The sequence below is a fragment of the Diceros bicornis genome, chromosome 17 (genome assembly GCF_020826845.1).
Source record: "Diceros bicornis minor isolate mBicDic1 chromosome 17, mDicBic1.mat.cur, whole genome shotgun sequence".
Taxonomy (NCBI): Eukaryota; Metazoa; Chordata; class Mammalia; order Perissodactyla; family Rhinocerotidae; genus Diceros; species Diceros bicornis.
The window spans coordinates 60,878,435-60,904,251 of NC_080756.1; the positions used below are offsets into that span (position 1 = coordinate 60,878,435).

A 25,817-nucleotide genomic window follows, 5' to 3' on the forward strand; every position below is an offset into this window, starting at 1 on the left:
CCAAGGCTTTGCCATTTTTGACAAGTGGCTTCCAAGGTCTCCCTGGGTGTTGACATCCAGCAGCCAGACAGAAGAGTGAACAGGGAGGGTAATGGTGGCTCTTATGGGCCAGGCCTGGAAATGGTGACTATCACTTTCACTGACGTTCCACTGGCCAGAGGTCAGTCGTGTGGCCACACCTGGGAGGTGTGGGAAATGTAGTCCACCTGAGTGCCCAGGGGGACAGGGAACTGGGTATGGTGAACTCGGCCACATTCCCTGCACAATTCCTTCTTCCACGACTCTCGAATCGTTTCTATTGATCACTTCTACAGATTCTGCCGGGCTCTCAAGCAGTGAGGTTCACAACTAGTTATACCTCTCTAGTCTTGAGACGTCTTTTATACTTATCAAAACTGCAAAGAAGGCCTTGAAATGGTATATTCTTTACACCTGTCTCCTCCTTCCCCCACATTTCTCTTCCTCCTCCACTTCATTTGGTCTTCTTAGGCTAAACCATATGAAATTGTTGATGTTTGATGTTTTTTGCCCTACCAAGACGGCATCTTCATAATGTTTAGTTGAACGTCATCCTCTCAACTCTCTCCTGAGAGAACCCCAGAGCTGCCATCCGTCAGTGCATTCCCAGCCTACATAGGCAGAGATTTCTGTGAGAATCCAGCCAACGGAAACAGAGAGAAGTAGGCAGGATTTCTTTGCACTAAATCCCATTACCTGATGTGTTGAGTCTGCCGTATCCCACCATAGGAGTGAGCTCAGACCTCACCTCTTGCTTGAACCTTAGTAATGACATCTTATTTCTGGTTATTCACTAAAAGCTTTCACATACATTATCTCATTTAATTGCTTCAAGGAATTGGTTTGTTTCTGCCTCTCAATTAATAAGATAATGAGAGTTATAAAATAATTTCCTTCTTCAGCTTTACTACCAGGAAACTTGTGCTCGCATTTGAGATTAGTCAGGATAATTGTACTATGCTTTTAGTTGGTATATTTGTAGATTAAAAAATATATTTTACTTACTAATTTTTAGTGATTTTCATTTTTGTCTCAAGCTTTTTTTTAAGATGTGAGATTTAAAAACCTCAAGTCTAGGGGCCGGCCCGGTGGCGCAAGCAGTTAAGTGGGCGCGCTCCGCTACGGTGAACCGGGGTTCACCGGTTCGGATCCGGGCGCTCACCTACGCACCGCTTGGCAAGCCATGCTGTGGCGGCGTCCCACATAAAGTGGAGGAAGATGGGGACGAATATTAGCCCAGGGCCAGTCTTCCTCAGCGAAAAGAGGAGGATTGGCAGATGTTAGCTCAAGGCTGATCATCCTCACAAAAAAAAGAAAAAATAAATAAAAAACTCAAGTCCTTTTTAAAAAATGATGTGGGATAAAACAGATATTTAGTTGTATCATAACAGTGTTTTGAGGAGGACTGTGTTATCCCCATCTTACAGAGGTGCAAGCTGAGGTCCGTAAAGGTGGGAAGGCTCTTCTGAGCGCGTGGAGCTGCTCAGTGTGGTAGCTGGGCCGGGTGCAGGTCCCGGCCTGCTGCCCCGCTGCTTCCACTCCGCCAGGCTGCCTTTCCACACGGCCCATTCGCACTTCAGTCTCTCCCCTCTGCATTTCATGGGACTCATATTTTAAGACACTTGAATATTTTCTGTCTTTTTTGTTATTATAGATGCATGAGCATCATCTAATTAACTGTATATTTCTTATCAAATTCTGGTTAGTTTTGTTTCATTAAAATGAATTTTTAAGTTTTCAGAAAAGAGGGAAAGAGGCAAAAAGCCCTTTTAAAAAGTGGATTTGAGGGATGAATTAATAAAGTAATGTTATGATTTCAATATAAATTAACTTGTATACTCTTTTAAATTCCAAAGTCAGTGGGGGAGATGGAATTACACTGGTGAGTGAGCATGATTGCCAGCAATGGCTTTTCCTAACTGGAAGTGTTTTACATGGGCCTGGGGAAAATTGGATAGCTCAATATTTCCTTTACTTTCTTGTTTTTTCTTTTCCATCTGGAGGAAAAAAAAATTAGGGGCCACAAAGATACCAGGAAACGTAGCTTAAAACAGTGGTCCTCAAAATGTGGTCTTGAACCAGCAATATGAACCATCACCTAGGAGCCTATTAAAAATGCAAATTCTCCAGCCCTGCCCAGATCCACAGAACCAGAACCCCACCGGGCTAGGACTCAACAATTTGTGTGTTAACAAGCCCACCAGATTTTTCTAATGTACACTAACGTTTGTGATCATTTGGCTTAAAACAACCTCTGCGATCATCTGGAAGCCACTTCATTTGGATAGGAACTAGGTAGTGAAAATATCTCTGAACCAATTAAAAATGCTAGCGAGGAAATTTGTCTTTGTCCTGAAAAAACAAAAACAAACCACACAAATTGGTGGTTAAAGATCAGAAGTAAGTTGCCTGTAAGGAAATTATTTTTTTAAGAAGCAAAACTTCTCTGAAGTGTTGGAGTGAGAGCTAAGAGCTAAGACAGAGTTTCTGAGGGTCTCTTGATGGGAGGAGGTTAAGGGGAAGCCTGTTTTCTGTGGCCAGGAGCCTGACAATGTTGGGTTAAGCATTTTATCAGGTCTAGGTGTGTAACTTTCTTCATATAATTTAGAGCAAGCGTTTACCTTTTTAAAATTTTATCCTTAAAAATTAGTCAATTTATGCTTTATAAATGTTTTTTAGTAGAAAAAACATTAGTAACAGCATTGCAAGTTAAATTCCTGTTTTCTTGGGTGTTATGGATACTCAGAGAACTCTTCTTTCCTGGCTGGTATCCCCCACATTGCACACTAGTGTCCAGGAGAAAGGGGCATCCTCAGAAGCGTTGGTTGAGCAGTCTCAACCAGCCCAGAGGAGAGCAGGCATCTTGCTCCTCCAATGGGATCATTAACTCCTGCTGTGCTGGGCACATTTGCCTGAGTGGACACTGGGCTGACGCAGTCTGGGGAAGAAGAAAAGTGCAGATGGCCCAGCTCCACAAAATCAAGGGCCTGCTTCTGCCCATCTTGGAGTTAGTGTAGCATAATGATCAAGAGCGTGGACTTGGGATCCACACAGAACTTGGCCCAGGTTGTGTTTCAACCACTTGTTAGCTGTGTGGTCTTAGACAAGCCATTGCCTCTCTCAGCCTCAACAGTCTCACTCCTAAAATGGGGGTAATAACAACATAGACCTCGTGGGAGTGTTTTGAGAATTAAATGAATAATGTAGCAGTTCTCAGCCTTTTTGGTTTCAGGACCCCTTTATACTCTCAACAATTATCAAGGACCCCAAAGAGTTTTTATTTATGTGGGTTATAGCTATCAATGTTTACTGTATTAGAAATGAAAACTTATTTCATTAAAAAAAAAAAACCGCTACATGTTAACATCTTTTTAATGAAAAATAATTGTTTTTGAAAACAAAAATAAAATTTAGTGAGAAGATTGACATTGCTTTACATTTAAAAAAAATTCTTTAATGTCTGGCTTAATAGAAGATAGTTGGATTCTAATATCTGCTTTGTCACTCGGTGTGTTGCAATATCAAATGTTAAGTAGTCATTTAACCTCTAGGAAACTCCATTGTGAGAGCATTAGAGTGAAAAGGGGAAATCTTAGAATTATTATGAAAATAATTTTGAGCTCGCAGACACAGTGAAAGAATTTTAGGGACCTTTCTAGGGTTCCTTGGGACACACTTTGAGAACCAATGAGTTAAAAATAACATGACAAGAGTTCAGTATACTGCTTTGCACATAGTAATCACTAAATAATAAATTATGATTATAAACACCACCGTTAGCTAGGAGACAGCATCAGAAGCAGTTTCTACACGTATGCGGGGCAGAGCTCTAGAAGAAAATGAGGCTCTGCTTCCTGTAGGGTCCCTGCACAACCCATACACCCAACAGATGCATCTGCTGCTGCTGCAGAGCAGTCTCCTGACGTCTCCTCTGGCCACTGAGGGCCCTGAAGGCGCCTGGATGTATTTCAGGCTGTAGTGCCAGGATGTGTGCACACGTACTAATATGGGCATGGTGTTCAGTGGGCGTCACAAAGATGCCTTTCCTCCTGAGAGGCTAAGCACTCGCCTCTTCATCATCTCGTTTGTCTTCTCAGTGTCTCCCTGGGGAGTCAGTCTGGTCCCAGGTGCGTCAATGCCAGGGTCGGGGCTTGAACTCGTCTCCTGACTTGGAGCAGAGTCCAGGTGCGGAGGGAGTGGGCAGAATGGGCAGAGGCCTGCCCGGCATGGTGCAGTGCTTTCAGGACTCACAGTTGCTGGAAACAGAACTTGTCGGCTCAACCCAGCGGATGTTCAGTGGCCCTGGAGAGGCGGGCCAGAGCCCATGATTTTGTGCTCCTGTCAGGAGACTTGCACACCATCTGACAGTCAGCTGGCACCCTCAACCACCTTTCCCTTGGCCTTTCTTTGAGTCCAAAAGCCGTAATGCAGGCAGTGGGCTGAATGCTGTAGCAAGCTGCTGTGTTGGCATGTCATTTGGAAACCCTTTCCACTTAGCCATCTATTAAACACCTGGTGTGTTTTGAGTCCCCAATCTGTTTCCTCCCTCATCTCCCACCCGGGGAAGAAATAAAGGGACGTTGACCAATCGAGTGAGGGTGCAGACTTGCAGTGGCAATAGCACAGTCTTTCTTGTGGCCAACACCTGCGGCTCTGGCACCAGCAGTGGGTGTGTGTGTGCGGCCACAGGCTGAGGATGAAGGGCAGGGGGCTGGGACTAGGAATCTGACCTGCGCCAGTGCCCATCCTCATAGCAGATCAGCATCTGTGGATGGCAGAGTCAGAGCAAGGCAGAGACTGAGGGTGGAGAAGGCCAGGAGGCGGCTTGGAACGAGAGTGATGCTTCACAGGACCTGGGAAGGGGGAAGGATATTTAAAATGGGGGGCAAGTTGTAAAAGTCCAGAAAGTTAGTGGGGGCAGGAAAGAGTGACAGGAGGTAGAAGATCAGAAACACATGGCAGATCTAGGAAGTGACTCTGGCTTCTGCTTTCTAAATGTTCTCTAGGTGCCTAGAGGATAGGAACTACTATTCATTCAACAAATATTTACTGAGTGCCAATGATGTGTCAGGCCCTGTTGTGGATACATTAGTTATTACATTGGTGAACAAAACAGACAAAAATCCCTCCCTCAACGAGCTTATACTTTCATGAGAGAAAGAAAATAAAAGAAAGGAAAAAACAGTAAAACACGTAGCATTATTTACAGAGGAAGAATAAATGCAGGGAAGGACATAGGGTGCTTCAGGATGGGGTTATCATTTTAAATAGAGGGGTCAGAGAAAATATCATTGAGAAAATGACATTTGAACAAAGACCTGTAGGAAATGAGGAAGTAAGCCCTGGGGAAAGGACATTCAAGGGCAGAGAGAACAGCAGGTGCAAAGACCCTGAGGTGGGAGTGTGCTTGAGGAACAGGGAGGAGGCATGTATGGCTGGGACACGTGAGTCCTTTGAGATGAGGTCAATGAGGAATAAGGGAGGAACACCTAGGGCCTTGTAGGTCATTGTGATGACAATGGCTTTTTCTCTAAGAGAAGTGTGAAGCTAATGGAGGGTTTTAAGCAAAGGAGTCACATGATCTGATGATGTTTTTAGAGGGAATAGAAGGGGGAGGGTGCTGGGGCTGGTAGAAGCAGGAAGATCAGTCAGGAGGCTAGATCAACAATCCAGGAGGCAGATGTTAGTAGCTTGGACCAGGGTGATGACAGTGGAGGTGGAGGGAAGTTGCTGGATTCTTGATACATTTTAGAAGTACAGCTGAAAGGATTTGCTGATATATTGGACATTAGGTGTGGAAGAAAGAGGCATAAAGATCGATTTCTTGGCCTGAGCAACTGGAAGGCTGGAGATAGCCATTATCTGAGATGGGCAGGAGATGGTTGGGAGTTGGAGGAAGTTCAGGCATTGGGATTTGGACATGTTAAGTTTGAGATATCCAAGTGGAGACATCAAGGAGATGACTGGAGAGGTCCAGGCTGGAGCAGGGAGAATCAGGGTTTTGACCTGAGAACTACGAAGGAGAAAGAGAAACAGCAGCAGCAGATCTTGTGAAGCCAAGTCCTACCTCTGGGATCCAATGATAAATGAAAGGTCCTCTCAGAGCCAGCCCCAAACCCCAGGCCTAAACCCAAAGAGCAGCAAGCAGCGGGGGCATCCCCTCCTTCTTCTCCCTGATGGTACTCCCTAGTGGGCAGCAGAAGACAATGCTGCCAACCTTACTTCAAGCAGGACGGACTGCCAAGGAGTGGGCAAGGGGGTGAGGCCCTGCTGAGGTTGGATGGACGCACTGTGTCATGGTGTCTCCTCAGATGGGGGCTGCCTCTGCAAGGGCTCACTGGGGGCCTTCTGAAGAGGATCCAAACTCTGCTTTTCCCAGACCAGTCCTCTGGCACTATTGCTCTCCTGGGCCTGTCTTCAGATGACTGCAGGTATCCAAGGAGATGGAACTGGCAGATCAGAAGTCCTTGATTAGACCTGCAGAATGTCAGAATTGACAAAGAGAGCATCCTGTCCAACCTTCTCATCTTAACAAAGGAGGGAACTGAGCTCCAGAGAGATCGCATGACTTGTCCAAGTTAGAAGCTTCATGACCTAGGGTAAATCACTTAACCCTTGCAGCCATGCCAGGGAGAGAACGTTTTCCCAAATGGCCTTGCTTAGAGGTGGCTGTGTGCTCATAGTTCTTCCTGATCCCCTGACCCTCCTCCACATGGGCTTTTCGCTGCCAGATCAGGGTTTAGAGAATGATTGGCAACCCTGAGGTCACCAGCCCTTTTGGCAATCCGGCTACCCCACTGGATGAGACTTGTGTTCCTTGGCAGCTAGTACTTCCTCAGGAAATATCTTTCTTAAAATTGATGGTGCCCCTTTTGGCTTTGCTATTCCCCATGTCCTCAGTGGGGTAGAGTTAGCTGTGTACCAAGCTGTTCTTCCCCATCTGCCAGAGTCTACCTCCTCCCCTGTCCCAGAGCTGTTTTCTCTGGCCTGCCCAATCCCACATTGGCCCCTTTTGTTCCCTGCAAATCCCTCTGTCCTTCCAATTGTCTGAGCTGCCTTTTTCTTGACTACTTCTTAAGCCTCTGGATTTCTCCTTAAATATCAGCTCCAGGATGTTTGCCTGATGAGCTGAGGTCATTCCTACCCTCAAGTGACCTAGTGAATTAAGCAACAATACCAGGGATTCCAGGACAGTGAGTTTGAAGATCTGCCTCTTTGCTGGCCTGGTGGGAGGGCCTTAGCTCTTCTGGAAGTGGGTAGAGTGATACTGAGCTTCACACAGGCTTTCAGGAGGGAACTGCTGATAACCATGAATGTCTAGCTCTCTAGGTGGAGGGCTCCCGGCCCTCTGCCCCTCAACCAGTGGTTCGGAACTTACAGAGCTGGAAGCAGCCAACTGAGGCACTTATTCCATTCCTGTTTCACACGCAAATCCTAGACCTGGGCCTCTCTGAACCCAAAGGTGCTTGATGCTTTGTTCCAAAGCAAGGAGGGAAGATGCCCCCTCTGTCTTGTATGGTGTCTTCTCGGCCTCCACCTGGCTGGATGATGGGGGAGGTGGAACATTAGCAAGGATCAGAGACCGCTGAATCCCTATCTCATTCTCCTCCCACACCCTGTCCCTTCTTTACACACATTCAAACCTTATACATTCTGTGGTTGCTGAATGGCATCCCGTGGGGGACCATCTTTCCTGCAAATACAGGGTGAGGTGGTGCTTCTCTCTCATGGCCTTTTCTCTGTTGGAGATTCCAGAGCTAAACCTGTGGTGCAATGGGATGAGTCTGGAGATGGGAAGGAAGATGCCTAGGCATCTTCCTAGGGGTATACTCTACCCTCCCCTGCGGTATCCGCCTGACAAGCGCTTTCACTCCCCTCAACCTCAGGCTCCTACAGAGAGGGGCTGCTGGGTGTGCAGACCATTTCTAGGGGCCCTTCTGGCTCAGACATTCTGTGGTTCTCTCTAGTCTCCTTCTTCTCAGTGTATTTTTAAAGGAGCCTGTGTTATTTATCTCAGTATCTCTGCTCCCCTCCACTGCACACTGCTATCCGTCCACTAATGACATCAAAACACCCACACTGTATCTCAACAATCTGATGAGATAAATGCCTCATCCTTGGGCTCTGTGGACACAGAGTAGCAATGCTCCTCTCCCACTATCAAAGAGCTCAGACAACACAGGCTACCAAGGAGGAATAGGCAGGCATGCGGATCGCCATGTGTGTGTCATTAGGCAAAAGCACATTCTCACTTCCCCAAAGCCCCTGTTTTCCCCAAAGCCATCTCACTTTTTCCCTTCCTCTACCGCCAGGATAATACCTCTGAGCTTGTTGGCTTCTGAGAATGTGTGGGGAGGGCTGGCATTGGGAGCCTATGGCCTTGTTCTCCTGCATGGAGCTCCAAGTTGGATGCACCAGCAACTGGCCAGGTCCTGAAAGTAGTTAAGCTGTGCATATTGATCCTGGGTGGTGCAGGGTCCTCCGACACCTGCTGTCATGGTGCTTTTGCAGCATCCCTCCTGTGCTCAGGGCTCACCAGTTAGGCGGACTGCGGGACTTGCAAGGTTGGCACTGCCGGGGCTGGCAACAATGTGTTTGTGCCCCTGCTCCCTTTACGGACCCAGGACCCGAGAAGGCACATTGGGGTCCAAAAGCAGCAGGAGCTGATGTGGTACTGCAGTGAAAATAGACCAGGCTCTGGCATGCTGAGTGAATGACCTTGGGCCTCAGTTTCCTTGTAGGCAGAAAGGAGATGATAAGGAGGTCCTCGCACTTCCAGGAATGCTACAAGGCATTCCTTGTGAAACCACTTCGGGGGGCTTGCAGTGGGTTTGCCTATCAAACCGTGTCCCTTAGGAAGGCCCTAGGTAGAGGGAAGGGCAGGGGTTCTGGAGCCGGGCAGGCCTGGTTTGAATTCTGGGCTTCCCGTCCGGGTGTGCAACCTGGGGAAACGGACTTAACTTTCTGAGTTTCTCTTTACTCCTCTGTAAACTGTAGTAATAAACTACCTTGACTGGTTTCTGATGATAATAAGAGCATCTATTATTTGTTGCTTGCTTATGATGTGCCAGGACCCTCCTCCCTTTTCTTCATAAAACCTCCATAGAACATAGCAGAATTTGCAGTCATGTATTACTGTGTGTAGATTTTTGCTAGTTTGTGGCATGTCCCCCTGAGGAGACAATAGGTGGTGTGAGAGCAGGGCTTCTGCTGGGTGTTGTCTACTGGGGGCTCCCAAAGCCCAGCACAGCCCCTGGCCCGTTGCAGTTGCTCAAGAAAGGTTCACCAAGGGGCCTGCCTGGTGGTGTAGCGGTTAAGTGTGCACGCTCCACTGCAGTGGCCTGGGGATCACGAGTTTGGATCCCAGGGGCGCACCGAAGCACCGCTTGTCAAGCCATGCTGTCGTAGCGTCCCATATTACGTAGAGGAAGATGGGCACAGATGTTAGCCCAGGGCCAATCCTCCTCAGCAAAAAGAGGAGGATTGGCATTAGATATTAGCTCAGGGCTAACCCTCCTCACAAAAAACAGAACGAAAGGTTCATCAAGTAAAAGGAGACTCTTTTCTTTAGTCCCGACAACAAACCTATTTTAAATGTGAGTAAAATGAAGCCCAGAGAGGTAAGTGACGTGCCCAAGGTCACACAGCTAGGAATTGGTGAAATAAGCCCTGTTATACAGTCCTTGTTAGACCTTCCTTGGAAGTTTGGGAATGAGGTGTGGGCAGGACTGTGCAGGGAGGAAGCAACTGAACACCCACTGGATGCGCCATATCCCACCCACAGATATATCATCTATCCCTCCTAACAGCCACAAAATAGGTATTATAATGCCCATTTTAGAGATGAGAAACTGAGGCTTAGAGAGAGAGACGCTGAAGGATGGCTCAGTTCTGACTTGAAAGAGTCTAAGTGAAGGACACCAATCTCCCCTGAGTTCTTTCATCTCAGAGTAGGATCCTCAGCCCTGCGTGGCCGCCTGCACTGTGTTCCTTCCCTCTCCAAGGAGGAGGAGGGGGATTGTCTCTGACTGCTGAGGCCAATAAGGAAGGAGCCAGGCCGGGCTGGAATTCCTTCCGTGTGGCACATCTGGGAGGGGTGTTCCCCCTCTGTGATTCTTGGGAAATCTTGGCGTCTGACTGGTCTTGCCATTCCTGTTTCTCTGACTGTTCTTTTGGTCTTGGAGCACCCGCCAAACATCTGACACTGTTCAGGATCGACTGCACGTAAAATGAAGAGTGGGTATTTAAAAACAGGGTTTTTTTTTTTTTTTTTTCTTCCCTGTTGTCATCTAAAAAACAGGTTTTTAGGGTCTTTGATTCTCTCCCAGAATAACAACCATATGGGGCCTACACTTATAATGAACAGCCTGTGCCTTTTGCAAGGAGCCAGTTTGTTTTCATTTGTTGTTGAACCTTGACTTGCTCCCCCAATTTTTAATCAGGTGGCCTCTGAAAGAGAGAGAGGTGGGGGAAAAGGATGACTTGGTCCCTCTGAAGAGAGGTTAGCTTTCAAGGGTATGGCAGGAGTCAGGCTGAGAGCTGGAGAGGTGAGACTTTGAGAAGCTGAGGGTCACTGGCAGGATCCAGCGAGATCCATGCTTAGTGGCTGGAACAAACAACACTTTGAACCATGTAGGTCTCTGGCATGTTTGTTGATCGACTTATCCAGGACCTGGGCCAGCTGCTTTTGTTCCAGAGGATTTTATGGATTAACTCCCCAGGCTTTGAAAAATTGTTTCTTTTTAAGAAAGGGAAGTTTTAAGGTGGCTGCAGAGGAAATGCTCCTGGCCGGCCTGGGGGGCTGCAGGGAGTGTTAGAGGGAGTGGGAGGTCCCTTATTCATTGGTGGGATGGCCAGGGGCTCCCAGGAAGGGAATATTCAGACTTGTGGTGTCCACAGTCTTGTTAGGGTTCCTCCAAGGACTTCTTCCAGTAAGTGCCATGTCAAGTGGAAGGAATATGGATGCCTGGGGCCCGGAGTATCCTGGGCATTCGGCTGGACTGCAGCAAGGACTCCCCAGTGCTGAAGGTTGCTAGGCACTGGGGTAGGTTGCCCAGGGAGACCGTGGCTAGAAACACCATCTGCCAAAGATGATTTAGTTCCGGAAGAGGCAAGGGAAAGAACGAGATGGTCCTTTCTGTCCTAGTTAATCTTGGTTCCGTTCACTCAGGCCAAGCATTCCTTTCCTGAAGTGGAAGCAAAGGCAAACAGTCCTGGGCAAACTAAGTGTCTTGTAAAGGGAGGGCCTCTGCTCCTTGGTCACCCCTACCCCCTGCCAGGGCTTGTCTGCCCCTGCCCACTGGCCTGCCCTGGCAGCAGGTACCACAAGCCCACTTGTCGTGGGGCGGGGGGGTATGTAACAGGCATGTGATTAAATACTCACACTTGGTCAGAACACTGACAGTTACAAAATGCCTCTGCGTCCACTCGGGGAGGGTGAACAATGAGCAAAATGACTTCAACATGCAGAAGGCGTTCTGTGGAGGCCGGAGCCAGGAGGAGTAAAGGGACCAGCGCTTGATTCATAGGCTGGCGGAGAGAAGTCAGCTTGGCTAAACCCGCCTGAAGTCCACTGTCTGCGTGTGTGTGAGGAGAGACCGATGTGGTTTGGAAAACTGTCTCTTCTCTGTTGACGAGAGTGAGAGTAAGGTACCTGACCAAGGATTAGGGAGGAGGAATGCCGAGCCTGGGTTCTGGATGCACAATCACACGCAGCCCTCTGGACAGTAGATATACGTGTCTGTGGAGGATGGTGATTGCCTAGTTAGGGCAGGTTCGGACCCAACCACTCCTGCAGGTATGGACCCTCCCTCTGAAATGGAGGCCTTGTATTTTCTCTATACACCGTCCTCGACTCAATTCAAAAATGGGTATCACGTGTTCAGTTGACATCACACGGGAAATGGAATTCTACACAGATGGTTCAACTAAAAAGAACTTATTACTGAAGGGCATGTTTACAGAGGGCAAGGGAACCAGCAGGAGAGGGGAGCAGTTACCACCCCAGGGTCTAGGGGCATAAAACAGTGTTACCAGAACCCAGTGGGTGCTGGAGCTGGGGGAGGGGCATGAGCTGGAAACCATGGTCATGCCAGGACGATGGCACCACGTCACGTGGGCGTGGAAAGAAAACACCCTGACTTCTCTTTCTCTCTGTGCGCCAGGGTCCTGTTCATGCTTCTCATTGGCCAAACCAACCTGAAACCAGAGAGCGGGGGGCCGGGGAGACACACAGGCCATAGGCACCAGCCTTCGGGGGCACAGAGCAGGGACAAGGAGGGATGAGAGTGGATCTAGGGGATCAGCTGGGAGTAACAGCTTCTTTGTAAGATTGGCTTAGTTTAGCCACCTCTGGAAAGCTCTTCCTGAGACAGCTTTATAAAGAGGTGAACCACTTTCAGGTTATTCTGCATGCCTACCTTGCAAAACACACTGAACAAACTATAACGGAAGTCTGAAATGCCTACATACGCCCCCTTTCTGTGCGAAGCCTCAGCTTCCTGAGAGCAGGGTCTGAGCCTTCTATTACTGTTGTCTTGAGGGACTTTCACGGTGCCCACCTGTGTACAGTGCCTTACACTTCACAGACACAGTAACCCGGTGAACCCTCGTAACGCTTTGGGACTGACAAAACGGTGATGAGGCAGCCATCTTGCCAAGTGGCCTGAGTTGTCCAGCGAGAGAAGACGAGCAGACTTGACTCCGTGAGGGCCACAAGCACTCTAACGGTGACAGTAAGCCCTCCATGGTGAAAGACCACAGGGGCCTGGAGGGAGGAGCCAGGAGGAAGAGGAGCGAGACCACCGGACTGTCCTAGCTTCAGGCTGGCCATGAATATGTCTTGGGTCGGACTCCTGGTCCCTGAATGTCTCGGCCGTCCTGAGGCCATGATGTCTGTATTACCACTGTTCAGATTGTTCTTTTGGGTGAAGTCTTAATCCCTGAGTGGGAGGACACGTGAAGTCATTGGCATATCCAGGTGGATCAGGTGTTTATTCCCCTCTCCGGCCAGGGTAGAAGGCCTGGTTGGCATAGGAGGCACGGTGGGTTCCTGGTAGGGGTGGGGGCGCAGGTGAGGTGAGAAGAAAGGGGAGATGAAGGCACCAGACACCCCCTTGGCCTCTTTGGGACAACAGCAGACACTGTTCTTTCTCATGGAGCTCTCTCTTGCTCTCCAGAATCTCACTGGGCGCTGTCCCCCGCCGTGTCCTAGGTGGGCGGCTTTGTCGTCTACAGCCTTTATGACGTGGCTGGCAGCCACGGCTCTGGCCGGGCTGGAAGGGGCCGGGTAGGGCAGAGTGTGGAATCCAAGTTCATGGTTTCTAACGCCGATTTGGGCAAAATGCAAGTTTTCCTCCACTCTTTGTTTCTCTTTCCCAGTTCTGTCCTGAATGGAAAAACATTTCTGTAGATTTAAGTCCAAGGTGCAGCCCTGGAGCTGGTATTTTCCCTTTTGACCCAAAACAGAAAACAGAGGCAGCGCTGGGCCTGGGAGAAGCACTCAGAAAGAAGCTCTCCTGCGAGGCAGTGTCGCTGCAGGTCATGAGTTCAAGGCCTTGTGTTGCCACTTTGTAGCCGGGTGTAAGTTATTTAACGTCTGAGTTCCTCGGTTTCCTGATCTCTAAGATGGGGATAATCATCGATCTACCTTAGGGATACTGATAAGAGGACCAAACGATTTAAAGTGTGTAAAGTACAGCGAAGAGCGCTTAGCGCCTGATCCGTGCCGTGTGAGCGTTTGCTGTGATCATCACGAGCTGTCCTCCCCGGCCTGGGCAGATGGGGCATCTGTGAGGCCGCTGTGGGGCAGATCTCCTCCAAGCTCTTTCATTAAGAAACCTTCAGTGAGTCTGTGTCCTTGAAGATATAGTCTGGATCCTGTCCGCAGTCTGGCTTCCAACCTCACCTACTCCTTCTGCAGACCCTCGGCCTCACCAGGGAAATCTGTTAGTGCCCCTGCCCCCTCCCGAGATCTACTTTTTCTTGTGGGTTTCCTTCTGTATTTTTAACACTTTCTTAAGAGCACAGAGAAAGGAGCCATTTTGTGGTGGTCATTGCCAGGGCCTGGCATTTAGGGGACTGCACAGTGGGTTTTGTAGGGTGTATCTAGTCCCAGGCGGCTGACTTCTTTCTTGTTTCTCTCAATGTTATCATTAATGTAATGTGGACACGACTCTGCATTTTAGATACCTGGAAGGTGGCAGGAAAAGGGCTGAGGCTGCTGCCTCTGACTCTATCTTTTCCTGAAATAGAGGCATGTTACCATGTGACCAGTGCTACAATGTATTTATCTGTTCCATTGAACACCTGTTCATAGGCAGAGGTGCTGAATAAGATAAGTCCACAGCTAAAAGAAACCAATTTATAGGCAAGTAAGACTCTGATGTTGGCCCTGAAAAAGAAATTGCTTGTACTATGTATTATACCTTAATTTTGTCCCTGTTAGAAGTAGAACGTCTCAATAACACCTTTGTTAATTAACTTTGTTAAAATACCTTTGTTAATACCCTTGTTAATAACCCTTAACTGGGATTCAAAGTGAAACCAGAAGAAGAATCTCGACTCCTTGGAGTAACTTGGCAAAGAAAGCCCAGACAGACAGGGGGATGTTCAAAGAACTCTGCAAGATGTCCTGTGGGCTAAGAGGAAGGCGCCTGTAAAGATGAGTGGGCACCACGAGGAGTGCGCCTGCAGAGCAGGGAGAGTCCCACATACTCGGGGGACAGGGAAGGTAGATGTGCGCTGGGAGGCCCTGGGAGGCGCTGGCTCCTTGAAGGCAGCACAGTGCAGCCTTGGCCCAGCCTTCTTGCCTGGGAAGCTGGCTCCACCATTTTCTAGTCGTGTGGCCTGGGCAAGTTCCTTTACCTTCTGTGCCCCGTTTCCTCCTCTGTAAGACGGTGATGACAGTGTACCCACAGCAGGGGGCTGGGGGAAGAGCACCTGAGTTAAGGCGTGCTATTTGCTTAGAACAGAACCTGGCATGTACGAAGTCCCCAAGAAGTTTTAATAATAATCATTATTATTGTTGTTATATTATTATTAACAATTATTATTATATTGACAATTACTATTATTATTATTATTATTCAGGGATAATTACAGAAAGGTTCTCCCTTCTAATGACTTAAGGTGAGCCCAGCATCTCCCTTTTACTTTGCTCCTCAGCTAGGTTAACTGGCACCAGATGCTTGGTCTTGTCCCATGGCCTGAAGATTCCACAAACATTATTTCCCAGCCCTGTGAGGGATACATAGGTGATGATCAATAACACTGTCTTTGGCTTAGGCAGACATGGTTCCTCGGTGGAGGTGCTCGGTGGAACACACTCCCCCAGGATTCATCTGTGAGTCACCAGCACGAGCTTGGCTGGGTTCTGAGTGAGCAGAAGAGAAGACATTTCCCTTAGGGTTTTCAGGACTCAAGTTCTTTGTGGCAGTAACCAGCACAGGCAGAAAGTCGGGGACAAATGGGGCCTGGGACGCACTGGTGGAATGGGCCCACATCCAGAAACAGCTAGAGAGCTGACCTGTGCTGGAGATGCTTCTGGATGCTCCTTTGGGGCAGGCCTGAAAAAGGAAATGGGCTCTCATTCCTATAGGGTAGGGTCGGCTCAAGGGAAAGAGACTGGGATTGTGGGGAGGAGACTGTGTCCCTCGATACAAATGCCTGGACATCCCTTGTATGCAGGCTCTGTCCTTGACCCTGATGGGCACTTGGTGGGTAACTGTTGATTGACAGTGCAAAGGACTTGGGTTTTACATGGCAGCTTCTGGCAGGTAGGGCTTGCTCACCTCAGTTCTCAGCAGGAATTATCTGGGCCCTGGTTTTAGGGAGTGACATAAGATCACACTCAGGTGCCTGATTGATGATGATGATGGTGATGATGATGGTGGTGATGGTTATCATCATCATCATCTAAGGCCATGTGCTGTTTCCTACATGGCTTCCTCCCTTTTAGCAGCAAGTCCTCATTCTGTCTGTCCCATTTCTAACCTGGACACCCAGCAGCTGTCTCAAAAAGTGCTGAGGAGCCCACATATCCACGAGATGTTAACACTCCTAAGTAGTTTTAATAAGAAAAACCCCTGTTTGGTTCATTCATTCAGCTGTGAAGTATCTATTGATGTTGCCGAGCTGTGAGCTTTCCTTTAGGTAATAAATGAAAGGAGCGTTGCCCTGGAAAAGGGGATGTTTGCCTTTGCCCCATTGAGAGAGGTCCTGAGACACTCCCAACTACCAGGAAGCCACCCACGTCCTCACTGGGTTGCAGGCAGAGGGTTCATAGAGCAGTTTGTGACTTCTCAGTTCAGCCTTGAGAAGGATATCGTAAACATAATGATGATGAGCATGGCAACCTTAGCAAAAGCATGCCAGGTGGGGGGTGTCTTACATGCATGATTTCTAATTCTCACAATAACCGCATATGGTAGACATTCATATATCCTATTTTCAAATGGGGAACTGAGGCCTACAGAGCTCAAGTACCTTTCCCAAGTCCACCTAACTAGGAGCTGGTGGAGCTGGAATTCAAGCCCAGGTCTGTCTGATTCCAAGGCTGTGCTCTCTACGGTGCAGTGCAAGGGTACAGTCTGGAGCAAGAGGTGACGAGTTTGCTCTAAAGGAGCACCAGATGGTGGAGGAGCGCCAGGGCTAGCTGGCACAGTGGCTCCTGGCTGGGATGGGATGTCAGCTTCTCCAGTGCTCAAGCATCACGCATGGGACTAATGTCTCTGTCAGTAGACATTGGTCCCCAGGCGGCCAGGCATGCTAGCAGCATTCCCGGCCCCAGCACGCCTGGCACAGTTCTTTCAGCATGCATGGGCCTCTTGACAGGGAGTGACAGCTGTGATTCAATGCCTGCACCAGTGGCAGGAGAAGTACGGGTGAAACAGGGGGAAAGGACTGTAATTACCTCTTAACACGTTTCCACATTTCTCTGCTGTCAGAATGGTTTTGTTTTCTGATTTATTTTGATCTGCTTGAAAATTAGCTGCTGCAGTGCATTTGGTATGGAATGCAGTGCATTTGGTTGTCCTGCTAGCTAGCAGTCATCATTGGCCATGTAAGCCCAGCAAACGTGGTTTTTCTCTCGTTTTCCCAATTTATGTCAGTTTCTGTGTGTCGATGAGTATATGTTTGTCTGCCTGTCTGTGTGCCCTGGCTCCTCACCAGGATCCTAAGAGGGGACAGTCTTGCAGGCTGGGTCTTCCCAGAAAGTTCCTGCGCCTGTGGATTGTCCAGTAAACCTACCGCCTGAACTCTTTTGCCCTAGCTTTCTCCCCATCCTCCTGCTCTGGGCCTTCTCCTGGCTCCCCACTCTGCCCCCCAACACACAGGCACATGCCTTCCATCCCACATGTGGTTCCCCTCCAGTCCATCCCAGCTCGAAGCCCCCACACAGTCCCGGTTCCCACCCTTGACCTGCCCCCTTCATGTACTTTCAGGAGCCTGCACGCACTCATGGAGCTTTTTTCCATGAAACCTGACGTCCCTCAGCTCACAGCACCATCAGATCTTTGCACCACTCTCTGTGAGAAGGTGGCCAGTCTTAGTCAAACTGCCTTTTCTCTCATAGTCAGGCCAGGATGAGAAGGAAGCCACCATGAGAAGGGAGCCACGACATTGCCATGGAAGCTTAGGTGGCAAGGTGCTTGGTACCTTCCAAGGATGTGTGTTCATCAGCAGGCCCCTCAGGAGATAGTCACCATGATGAACACTCCAGAAACAAGAGTTTTAGAGCCAGAAGGAATCCCTAACTTCATTGAGCCTAGTGACTTTATTATTCTGAGGCCTCGAGGCAGGGAAGGGATGTGCCCAAGACACACAGCTGGTTGGCAGTAGGTGTAGGTCTAAGATGGAAGCTGGGTCTCTGTTGCATTCTATCACCAAAGGGGGCTGGCTGGTTGTATGATTGGTGCTGGAATTTGAGGGATCTGCCTTTTCCTCCCTGTGGTTCCTACCTTCATCACTGCCATTGGGGTAGGTCAGGGATTAGCACACATTTTCTAACCAAAGAACTCTTTCTTCTAACAAAACCTCATGCAGAAGAGAAAAGAGCAGGATGCTTTGGTTCAAGTGCATGAGGAGTAATGGATGACCCAGAGCCCACCTGTTCAGCTTCCCCTGATTATCCACAGAGGCCCCTTAGGCATCTCTCTAGAACGTTTAGTGCCCCATGGAGCACAGTAAGGAAACATTTCAAGCCCCTGTTACCAGGGCAGATGACTAGACCAGGATATTCATGGCTTCTACCCCTTAGCATGGGTATGATTGTGAGAATCATTGAAAGCAGAGAGCAGGACTATAAAAGAACAGGGTTCCTCACAGGATAGTTTCTGGTTAAGGAGATACTTGGAGAGAGAAGGGAATGTTTGCAGCATGGGAAGGGTAGGTTCAGCTGGGATGCCATTGGGCTGAGGGTGGAATAGGTCAAGAAACAAGGCAGCCTGGAAGCTGGGTGTCTTAATCTGGGGATCAGATTAGCAGGGACCAGAAAGACCAGAGAAGGCCTTAAACATGAACTCTAGCACTTCAACGAAATTACCTGGAGTATGCAAACCCTGATAGCTCTGCCACGGCCTCGGTTCTTTTCAGCACATCACAAGGGCTGCAAAGTCACTGAGAAAAGTCACAGCATTGAGCTTTCCTCTCAGAGACCATGCCCTCAGCTAATATTGAGAACTGACACTGACACAGCACTTCACACTTCACAAGACCCTCCCATATGTTAGGTGATTCTCCCGATACCATACGAGGCAGCTGTTATCATCCCCATTGTACAGATGTAGAAACACAGGGTCAGGGCCCAACAAGCCATTGTTTGGAAGCGTCGTCATTAACCCTCACTCCTAACAGTTATATTTATCAACGCATTTCCTAGAAACATTTAGTTTAATTCCTCTCTCTCTCCTTTTAGTTGACAGGCAGACAGACACACATGCACACACCTCTCTTTCTTGCTCTGAGGGTTGCTCAGGAAAAGGACTTTGCTCCTTGCTTCTCAACAGCGGTTTCTCTGTCTTTGCTCTCTATCAAAATAAACCACCATCAGAACCCCTGACTCTGTTCAGAAGTCTAAGTGGGCTTCAGGCAGCAGCAGTGGGGCCTCCAACCTTACTATGGGCTGCCATGAAGAACTCCAAGAGTTTGCCCCCAACACATTCTTCTCAAGGATCCCAGCACAGCTTGAGTCCCTCACCTCTGGGTCTTGACCGAGCGGTGCCCCAGACAGTGAGGGAGCCTTCTCTCTCCTGTCTTTTCTACCTAATGGAGGTGGGTTTTGTCCTGGCCCTCTCCCTCCCACCCCACTGCTCATCATAAATGGGTTTGTTTTCTCTGATGCTTCTGTATTGCATGTTAACACTTAATTCCTGGACTTGATCCTATTACACCTGCACCAACAGAGAGCAGAGCAGAGGGGCCCTCAGATATTACATTAGATGCAGAAACCACCTTTAGTCTGATCACACTGAAATGGTTACATATCATCACCTCTCTTAGCATGGACCAGGGCAGGCCAGGCCACCAGCGCCCAGGGCACTGATTCCTGTCTTGCTTCAAGGCCACAGCAAGGACCCACCCTCACTCGGCGCCTTGGCATGCCGGGGGAATGGATTCCAGAATTTTGTCTTTGCTGCTGGTATCATCCACACAGGGCACAGAAGTGTACCTGATTTTGAATTCTACAGATACAGACCAGTGGGTGGAGTCACCAGATACCCAGATGTTTTCTCCTGGTTCTGTATCTGCTATTTATTTTTAAAGATGTTTCTGTGTACTGAGGTATAGTTTTCATACAGTAAAATTCTCGTTTTACGTCTACAATTCTATGAATTTTAAAAAATGGTTCTTTTGAGGTATAACTGACATACAACAAACTGCACATATTTCAAGTGTGTGCCTTGAAAAGTTTTGATATATGTGTACACCCATGAAACCATTACCACATCAAGCAATAAGCATGTCTGTCACCCCCAAAAGTTCCCTCTTGCCCCTTGTAATCCCTCTAGCTCATCCTCCCACCCTCCTCTATCTCTTTTCTGTTATGGATTAGTTTATATTTTCTATAGTTTGGTATAAATGGAATCTTTTATGTAGGTACTATTTTTCGGACTGACTTCTTTCATTCAGCATAATTATTTTGAAGTTCATGCGTGTCATTGGATGCATTGATAGTTCATTCCTTTTTATTGCCAAGTGATGTTCCATTGGGTGGATATACCAAGATTTGTTCATCTGTTGATGGACATTTGGGTTGTTTCCAGGTTAGGGCTATTTAAGTAAAGTCCCTAAGAACATTTATGTACAATAAATGCGTGGGCATATGCTTTCTTTCCTCTTGGATAAATACCTAGGAGTGGAGTGGTTTTGTCATATGGTAGTGTATGTGTAACTTTTTGAGAAGTTGCAAAACTGTTTTCCAAAGTGGTTCTACCATTTTATACCCCCCCCATCAGCAATGTATGACAGTTTAAATCCCTCTACATCCTCACCAGTGCTTGATATGGTCAATATTTTTAATTTTAGCTGTTATAATATGTACACAGTGATATCTCATTGTGTTTTCAATTTGCATTTTCCTAATGACTAATGATGTCCAGCATCTTTCATAGGCTTATCTGCCATCCATATCTCTTCTTTGGTGAAGTATCTGTTCATATCTTTTGCCCATTTGATAATTGGGTTGTTTTCTTATAATTGCATTTTGAGAGTTCTTTACATATTCTGGATACTAGTTCTTTGTTAGATATGTGCTTTGTAAATATTTTATCTCAGTCTGGCTTGTCTTTTCTCTCTCATCTTTGTTGGAAATCAGTTTCCATATATGTGTGGATCTATTTCTGGATTCTCTCTTCTGTTCCATTGACCCCTTTGTCTTTCTTTGCACCAATACCACACTGTTTTGATTACTATAGCTTTATAATAAGTCTTGAAATCAGGGTAGTTACCCCTTCAACTTTGTTCTTCTTTTTTCAGAGTTGTTTGGACTATTCTAGGTCTTTTGCATTTCCATATGAATTTTAGAATCCACTTGCCAATTTCTACAAAGAAAAGTTTTTGCTTCATGTATTTTGAAGCTCTGTTAATAGGTGCATAAACATTTAGTGTTGTTATGTCCCCTTGAAGAATTGACCCCTTTGTTGTTGTGAATATCTCCTTTATCCCTGGTGATATTCTTTGCTCTGAACTCTGCCTGATACTAATATAGCCACTCTGATTTTCTTTCGGTTCATGTTAGCATTGCATATCTGTTTCTATCCTTTTACTTTTAACTCATTTGTATCTTGATATTTAAAATGGATTTCTTGTAAGCAGAATATACTTGGGTTTTTCTCTTTTATCCAATCTTATTGTCTCTGACTTTTAATTGGAGTATTCATACCATTTGGATTTAATATGATTGCTGATATATGGTTAGGTTTGAGTTTATCATCTTGCTATAGTTTTCTATTAGTTCCATATAGTCTTTGTTCCTTTTTCCCTCTTTTTCTGCCTCCTTTTGGATTATTTTTTATTCCATTTTATCTCTTTTGTTGGCTTCTTAGCTAAATTCTTTGTTTTGCTATTTTAATGGTTGCTTTAGGGTTCATGGTATGCCTTCTTAATTCATCTACCTTCAAGTGTTCATATACCACTTCACACCTAGTAAAGGAACCTTACAATATTATACTTACATTTCTCCCTTTGTGGCCTTTATGCTATTGTTGTCATGTGTTCTACTTATGCATTTGTTATGAACCTCATAGTACATTGTTATTATTTGTGTTTAAGCAGTCTTTTGAATAAAAAATCATTACATTTCTGGTATTCTTCATTCCTTTATGTAGTTACACATTTCCATCTTGTGTCATTTTCCTTCTGCTTAAAGGACTGCCTTCAACATTTCTCATAGCGTGGGTATGCTGGTAAAGAAATCTTTTAGCTTTCGTATGTCTGGAAAAAAATCTTTATTTTTCATCTTTATTTTTGAGAGATATTTTCACTTAGTATAGAATTCTAACTTGACAGTTTTCTTTCGGTAATGTAAAGCTGTTGTTCCACTGTCTTCCTGCTTACATTGTTTCCAACAGGAAATTGTCTGTCATACTTGTCTTTGTTCCTCTATATGGAAATGTTTCTTGTGCTTAGAATTCATTAAGCTTATTGAATCTGTGGTTTTATCTTTTTAAAATTAAATTTAATAAAGTTTTGGCTGTTATTTCTACAAATATTTTTTCTGTCTTTCCCACCCCCCATTCCTTTGAGAATTTTGATTACAAATATATTAGGTTGCTTAAAGTTGTCACACAGCTCGCTAATTTTTTTTTTTCATTTCATTTAATTGTTATTTTTCTTTGTCTTTTATTTTGGATAGTTTCTATTACTATGTCTTCAAGTTTAGTAATCTTTTTTTTTTTTTTGGCCATGCATAATCTAATGTTAATCCTAGCCAGTATATTTTTTATCTCAGACATTGTGGTTTTCATCTCTAGAAAGACTATTTGGATCTTTTAAATATTTTTCACATCTATACTTAACTTTTTGACCATATAGAATACAATTTTGATTACAGTTTTAATATCTTTATCTGCTAATTCTAACTCTGTGTCATTCTGGGTCAATTTAGATTGATTTCCTCCTCGTTGTGGGTTTCATTTTTCTGCTTCCTTGTTTTGGATGACAGACATTGTAAATTTTGTCTTGGATAATTTTGAGTTCTTATAAATTTGATTATTTCAAGTAGTTTTATAAATATTCTTGAGCTTTATTTTGGGACTCAGTTAAGCTACTTGGAAACAATTTGCTTGCTTTTAAGACTTGTTAGGCAAAACCATTGCAGTATTTAGTCTGGGAATATATACTCCCTACTACTGAGGCAAGACTCTAAGTACTCTACCCAATGCCTTATGAATTGTGAGTTTTTACAGTCTGGTTAGTAGGGACAGGCTTTATCCCAGCTTTGTGTGAGTACTGAGCACTGTTCCCTTTAATCCTCTTGGATGGTTCCGTGGCAGAAATGCCCTAAGGTGACCCTCAGTGATTCCTGCCTCTTCTTGTTCATGCCTTTGTATAATCCCCTACCCTTGTGTATGAGTAGGACCTGTGACTTCTTTCTAACCAGTGAACTATGACAAAAGGTAATGGGATGCCACATCTGTGACCAGCTTGTATCATATGGAAAAGGTGATGGACTGTGACTCACAGGATTATGTTATATTATACAAGACTCTGCTTTAGCCACCTGGAGCTAGAGCCTCCTTGTGGGCTTGATGAAGTAAGTCATCATGCTGGAGAATCCCATGGGGCACTGAACTGCAGGCAGCCTCTAAAACCCAAGATTGTCACACAGCCACAAGGAAGTGAATTCCGCCATCAATCTGAAAAATTTTGGAAATGGATTCTTCTCCAGTTGAGCCTCCAGATGATATTGCAGCCAGGCCAACACCTTGATTGTAGCCTTGGGAGACTGAGCAGAGGACCTGACCAAGCTGTGCCCAGAATCTGAAGACCCACAGAAGCTGTGAAATAATAAATGTGTGTTGTTTTAAGTCACTAAGTTTGTGGTACTTTATTACCCAGTAATAATAAAACCAATACAGGTCCTTCCTCGGCCTCAGATGGTTTCCTCACATACCTGCCTCAGTCGGTCCTTTGTTGAGTCACCCAAGGGGACCCTCTGCAGAGTTGTGGAGGTCTCTCTGTGCAGCTCTTTCCTTTCAGTACTCAGTCTTGTGAAGGCTAGCCACACTGGTCTCCTCAGACTCTCAGCTCCATCTCCTCAACTGCCTACAAGGCTTCACCTGGGTCCCCCTACTTATGCCCAGGCCTGAAAAGTCTACCAAGGCAGTCAACTGGGGCCGTTGGGAGTCCCCCTGGTTTGTTTCCCAGGTCTCAGGAATTGTCTTTTGGGTGTTGAAAACTGTCACCTGAAATTTTTTTTCCTATCTTGTTTTTGGTTGTTTCAGGCAAAAGTGTACATCTAGTCCCTGTTATCCCATCTTTGCAAGAAGCAGAAGTCTCCAGTTCTATGAATTTTGTCAAATTTATGTAATCATATAACCACCATCACAATCAAAATAGAAAACTTTCCCTTTATCCCCAAAAGCATCCTCTGCCTCTTTATAGTTACTCCTTTCCCCCAGCACCTGGCAACCACTGATCTGGTTTCTATCCCTAAGCTTTTCTTTTCCCAGAATATCATATAAATGGGATCATTCAGTATGTAGCCTTTTGAGTTTGGCTTCTTTCCACTTAGCAAATGCTTTTGCAAGTCATCTGTGTTACTGCATATATTTGTTGTTCATTCCTCTTTATGGCTGAGTAGTATTCCATTGTATGGATATATCACAGCCTTTTCAATGATTTGGGAGTAATTAGTCCAAAGAGCTATAGATATTAGGGGAGAAGATCCAATTCCATGCACCAAGCATAAGTATTTCTGCTTTCCTTCCTGCCTTCCCACCATCTCACCCCACCTCTTGCCTCCCCCACCCCTTCCCGTGCACCTTCCTTTAGGAGAACCTAGGTAGATTTATCTAATAATTTGATAATGATTGTTATTTGAAAACCAATTCAGAGCTTTGCAACCTGTGCCCCCCAGGCTGAGACACCCCGCTCTATCTACAAAGTCAGATGGAGGGAGGGCAGCCATGGGGGACATTTCTGGAATTTGGTGGACTTTGCATGACATCACATCTTGGAGGCAGGATTGGGATGCATCCAGTTTCTCCTCCTTCCTCCTTCTCCTTCTTTGCTATCCCCAAAGTGAGGACAGGCTTGTGAGCCAAAGGCAGCAGACAGCCTGACAAGCATTCCTGGCTTGCAGAACTCGATGCCTGGATTTCCTTCCCAACAGGAAAGCCTGAGGAGCCTGTCTGCGGAGTGAGGCAGGACTGGCAGCTCTGTGGAAGCCGAGTGTCGAATAAACACTGGGGAGAAAACTCAGGCTCCCCTCTAGGCCCTGAAAGCCCTGCCGGGGGCAGTGCCTTCAGGAGAAGGTCGTGGTGACCACTTCTTGCCCATGTCAGCCACATCAGAGGGGAGAGTGGGGCCCATGCAGGAGCTTAAGAGGAGGAGGAACAAGTGTGCTCTGTGCCTGTGCGCAGTGTCGGAGCCAGCTGTGCCCAAGGGAGGCACTGTCAGGACAGGTGAGGCCACCCAGTTCCTGCCGGGGAGCAGGGGTGGAGCAGGGAGCCTGCGGGCTGGCTGTGGCAGTCTCTGGAGGAGATTCAGCTGGCTTCAGGCTTGGCCAGTTTCTTTAAGACCCTCCTCATGCTAACGGACTTAGAGTACATGTGAATTAGGAATGTTTGCAGCTTCAAGTAACTGGATACTTGAGAAGTCTAGAGGTAGCCTCAGGATTGGTCCAGCAGCTCAGGATGCGGCTGAGGACCAGGGCTCTTTCTCTCTTCCCACGGCTTCATTCTAAGCCTGTTCACACTCAAGCTTGTTTTCTCATTCTTGTAAGATGGTTGCTGAGACACCAGGCGTCACACCCACATTCAGGGCAGGGAGAACCAGGAAGGTGCAGTGCCAGCAACACTCTATCCCTTTTCACAAAAAACAGAGGCTTTCCCAGAAGCCTCCTGGGATAATACTTTTTGAATTTAATAAACGTAAGTATCACCTGGGGACCTTGTTAAAACACAGATTTGGATACTGTAGATGTGGAGTGGAGCCTGAAATTCCACAGTTTGACCAAGCTCCCAGGGTATCAGTGCTCCTAGAAACTGCATTTTGAGTAGCAAGGTACTAGGCTACTTGCCCCTCATCTTATTGCCTGGATTCAGTCAGTTACCACTAGCTGCAGGAGAGGCTGA

The 25,817-nt window shown here is 46.6% G+C and overlaps 1 protein-coding gene across 1 annotated transcript in view; it reads left to right on the forward strand.

Moving 5' to 3' along the window:
* The window catches only part of CACNA1C (calcium voltage-gated channel subunit alpha1 C), a 638,289-nt gene that overhangs the window by 189,105 nt on the left and 423,367 nt on the right, over nt 1-25,817 (forward strand). The gene's annotated exons all lie outside the window — the stretch shown is intronic.